This window comes from Oenanthe melanoleuca, unplaced genomic scaffold (assembly GCF_029582105.1).
Source record: "Oenanthe melanoleuca isolate GR-GAL-2019-014 unplaced genomic scaffold, OMel1.0 S008, whole genome shotgun sequence".
NCBI lineage: Eukaryota > Metazoa > Chordata > Aves > Passeriformes > Muscicapidae > Oenanthe > Oenanthe melanoleuca.
Window position 1 is genome coordinate 87582 of NW_026612657.1, and position 4727 is coordinate 92308.

Consider the following 4727-nt stretch of genomic DNA (forward strand, 5'->3'; position numbering starts at 1 on the left):
GGGCCTGCAGCTCCTCCTTCTTTCTGAGAAGAATGTTACATTTGTCTTTACAAATAAATTGTAAATCTGTTGGTAGATAAAGTTAGGAAAGGAGAAGAGCTCAGCACTGACTAGTCCAGGCTCAGGGGGGCAAAGGCCCAAAACTGCCCAGGGCACAAAGTTTCCGGGCAGTGTCCAGTGCCCGTGGGCACAGAGCCTTACTTTCTCAAAGTGTGGCAGGAGTGGCTCAGCCAGCTTTGGGGGCAGTGGCGCTGGGTATCTTGAGGTCTTTCTCCTGGAGCATATGGGCGAGCACAGAGAGGGTCATCCCAACCATCTCTCGATCTGGATCAGCCAGATGCTCCACCAGGTGTTGATACAGGCCGCATATTCCTCCGCTCTGTGTGCAACACAAGGCTGTGCTGTGAAGCCCTGGAGGGCTGCAGCACCAACAGGGCCCTGGCCCTGCACCCCCACCCAGCTGCCTCAGGGCTCAGAGGCCAGAGGCCTGTGCCAAGGCACTCGGGCAGCTGAAGCAGGAGGCAGGAGAGCTGGGAGCAGCTGCCTCAGCTGCCGAATCCGAAGCAAGTGCAAGGGACTGTGTTGCCCAGCCCCAAGCTGCCAGTGCAGCTTCAGCCACTGCTGCCTTCTCACCAGTGAGGGCTCCTTGCTGAGCACCATGAGGCCTCTGAGCTCCAGGCACAGCCCGTCCCTGCTCTCGCTCGGCAGCTGCCTGGACATGACCGACAGGGCACTGTGCCCGTGTTTGCTCAAGTGCAGACACTGCAGGACCTGAAAGGCACAGGGCAGTGACAGGGACCCGCCGGCAGGAGCGCGGAACCGCCCAGGGCCAGGCCCAGGCAGCGGCACCGGGTGCGCACCGTGCCAGGCGGCTGCGGCTCCCAGAGGCCAGAGAGCTGGAAGGCAGCTCAGCCAGGCAGCGCTGGCCCTCAGGCTCAGCTCCACAAAGAGCGCCAGGGCCGGCAGATCCCAGCGAGGCTGCCCCCAGATGGGCAGGCTGAGCAGGTGCGTGGCGATGCAGGAACACAAGGGGCTCAAGCCATGGCACATCTCCCTGGCAGGGGGACAAAGGCACCGAGGCCGTGAGCCAGGCGGGCAAACCTCTGCCAGGACTGACTCACAGAGGAGAGTGACCTTTGCCCAGCACTCTCTGAGGGGACGTGGGCCCTTGGGGAGGCGGCTGCTCCTGGGATTCCTCCTCTCCCAGCCTTTTCCAGTCTGCTCAGCCGTCTCTCGGTGCCAAAGCTCTCTGGCCACAACCACGGGGACTGTGTGGGGCACTCTGGGCTCAGGGCACCAATGCTGGCAGCGGGGAGAAGGGGGTCTCACCTGGCCAGCAGCCCCACTGCACAGTGCTGGGTGTCAGCACAGAGCAGGGTGTCCCAGACCTGCCTGCACTCCAGAACCACCAGCTTCTTGTCACAGCCCAGTAGGCAAGCAGAGCCTTCATGGTCTGCACTGCAAACCTGTGTGCAGAGCAAAGGCCAGGTCACGCTGGGAGCTCTGGCCCTGGCCACAAGGGCATGGGAAGGACAGGGTGACTGGCACCTGTTGGGGTTGCTGGGAAGGCGGTGCTCCTCCCAGCACACTGTCCAGAAGTTCTCAGCATCCTGTGGCATCTGCTCTGTGGTGCTGAAAATTTGGAAGAGCAGAGCCACGAACACACAGGCAGAATAAGAGACCATTGTGTGGTGCCACTCGGGCACGTGGACAGTCACTCACAGCACCAGAGTTTCCTGCAAAAGACAGAGCACCCCGAGGCAGCGCTCAGTGCTGAGGTGTCCGTGTGGCAAGCCCCAGGGGAGACGCAGGGGGAGCATGTCCGCAGGGGGTGGGATGGGATGGGATGGGATGGGATGGGATGGGATGGGATGGGATGGGATGGGATGGGATGGGATGGGATGGGATGGGATGGGATGGGATGGGATGGGGCCAAGCTGGCTGTGAGCACCAGCCCTGCGGCCTTGGCTGCAAGCTCTGCTCTGTGATGGATTTCTACCCTGCCAAGATCCAGATGAGGTGATTCCAGGGCCAGCAGGAACTCTCAGGGCATGTGGTGGCCACCGACCTGGTCCCCAGTGGGGCTGGACCCACCAGCTCCTGGTGCTGCTGGAAACACTAACCCCTCAGCGTGGGGTCACCTCCAGCTGCCAGGTGGAGCACGTCAGCCTGGAACACCTCCTCAGCTGGCACTGGGGCATGGCCTGGATCCCACAGTACAGGAGGGAGTGGGGGAGGCACTGGGGGGCTGGGAGAGGGGTTGGAGTGTGCTGGGAGTAACTGGGAGGGAGTTTGACAGAGCCTGGTTCAAACTGGGAGAGGGGTTCAGGGGTCTGGAAGGGCTGAGAAAGGGTTGTATGCATGTTGGGGAGAGTGGGATGGGGTTCGAGGGGTCCTGGTGGGCACTGGGAGGGAGTTTGGGGGTGCTGGGTGTAACTGGAAGGGATTTGAGTGAGCCTGGAGGGGATGGAAAAACACCAGGGATTGGAGATCAGGGGTTGGAATGAGGTTGGTTGTGCTGGGAAGAGACTGGGGGGATCTTGGTGAATCCTGGTGGTGCTGGGAAGGGACTGGGAGAGGGTTTGGGGGTCCTGGGGTAGTAGGTAGCAACGGGGAAGGGGTTATGGGATCCTGAGAGAGACAGGAGTGTCTTTGGTGGGTCCTGGGGAGGCTGGGAAGAGACTGGGAGGAGCTTTGGGGGCTCCTGGGTGGGCTGGAGATGAACGGGAGGGTGCTTGGAGGGGCTTGGAGTGTCTGTGAGAGGTTTTGAGGGGTCCTGCCCTGTGGACTCCCAGAGGTGCTGCTGGACGCTGCCCGCAGCCAGGTGCTGATGGGTGTTAGGCTTTGTTTTCCTGGTGCTCAGGCTCGGCTTCCACCTGTGCAAGAAGGTGAGGGGGGTCCCAGAGCATGTGTGCTCCCCCTGGGGCCCCCAGCTCGGTGTCACTCACCTTCCTATGCCCAGAGAGCTCCTGAATCAACAATGGCTGCAGCCTCTTCCCGTGGCCTCGAATCCAGCCAGGATCCCCGGCTCTGTCCCCGCGCTGATTTTGGAGGAGGTCGAGTGTCCCCTCCAGCCCAACTGTCACTCTGCCCCCGCCCAGCTGCTCCCAGTGTTCCCAATAAAGCTTCCCAGTGCGCCCCGGTCCCGTTTATTGTGGGGCGGGACTGGGGAGGGACTTGGGGGGACCCCGCGGGGGGATCGTGGTTGCGCGGGGAGGGCGGGGTCCAGGTGGGGAACACTGGGTGCTGCGGGTCTGCCCGGCAACCGGTGAGTCATCAGAGCTGCTCTCTCTGATTGGCTGAAACTTCTCCATCGCATTGTCTGATTGGCTGAGGAGAGGCCCGGGAGTTGAGAGAAGGAACAGGAGAGATCCCGTCCCGAGCACCGACAGGGAACAACAGACCCAGCCTGGGCACAGGGAGGGAATTTATTACCAACCAAATCACAGCAGTGGCCGTGGGCAGTGCCCGGCACAGGGGCAGGAGCGGCCCTGCCCGTGCTGGGGCTGCTCAGCGCAGCTGCCCCGGCCGGCACAGGGGCTGTCCTGGGGCAAGGCAGCTGTGCCGGCAGGGCCCGGGAGCTGTGCCGCCTGTGCCGGGCTGCCGGGGGCTGCGGGACGGTCCCGCCGCGCTGCGCTCGCCACACCCTGGCCCGCTCGGCCTGCTTTTCCTTTCCTGCCCTCCTGGGGAGGCGCTGAGATTTTCTCTGTGCTGAGGGAAGTGCAGGTGCTGCCAGGGGAAAGGCCCTGCTCCTGACTCAGTGTTCCCTTTGCTTCCCAGATGTGCCATCTGCTGTCCCTGTCCAGGAGAGCTGCTCTGCACAGGACCAAGAGCCAGAGGGAGAAGCTTTGAAGATGGCGCTGTTGGAATCCCATTTTCTGCTTAGAGTTCTCTTTAAAGATATATGGACCTGCACATAGAGAGGGATAATTAGATGGATATTTATATGTGTAGATTGTTATTTGCATAGGAGAATTTCCATATGTCTTTTATATTTATGGATGTGCTATGTATATATACAAATATACATATATATATATATAAATATATATATGTATATTTGTGTGTATATATATATATATGTGTGTGTGTGTGTGTGTGTGTGTAATTTTAAATGCGTATATTGGTATTTCCATAGGTATATGTATTTTGTTTTTCTATTTTTATATGTATATTGATCAATTTCTCTGTGTGACTGCATTAACAGTTGTGTGGAGATGTATAGCTGTATATTTGTATTGATGCAGTTGCATGAATATTTAGATTTGTGCAGTGATATTTGTATAATGATAGGTTTGGTTTATAGATCTACTTACATATAATATGTAATGTTTAATCTATATTTACACTTATAGATTGTTATAGTTGTATATGTATTTATTTATATGTGCATACATATGTATTTAATTCTATTTAAAGATGTATGAAGTCATGTATAACTATCAAGTTCTTAGTGTAGGGCTATTTAGAGAGGGAATGCATATTTCTGTGTTTCTATATAGGCTCTATGCTTATATGTAATAAATTAAGTTGTTAATACCTAATTGATGTTTGTGTAATAGTGAGTTGTTGTAGAGTTTGGCAATAAATTAAGTTTTTGTTAACTCAAGTGGATATTTATTTATTTTTGCATAGCATTGTTGTACGCATGTAATAAATTTCTTTTTTTAACTTGAACTGAGATTTGTATAGTTCTGTATTGTCAGCGCGGGTGTAGCAATTTGTAG

At 56.1% G+C, this 4727-nt stretch overlaps 1 long non-coding RNA gene across 1 annotated transcript; it reads left to right on the plus strand.

Moving 5' to 3' along the window:
• The first annotated feature begins 1937 nt into the window (after positions 1-1937).
• LOC130266277 (uncharacterized) lies at positions 1938-3137 on the plus strand. Its single transcript, XR_008842808.1, has 2 exons — positions 1938-2888; positions 2963-3137. It is a non-coding gene; the product is annotated as an uncharacterized LOC130266277 (long non-coding RNA).
• Positions 3138-4727: the final 1590 nt, after the last annotated feature.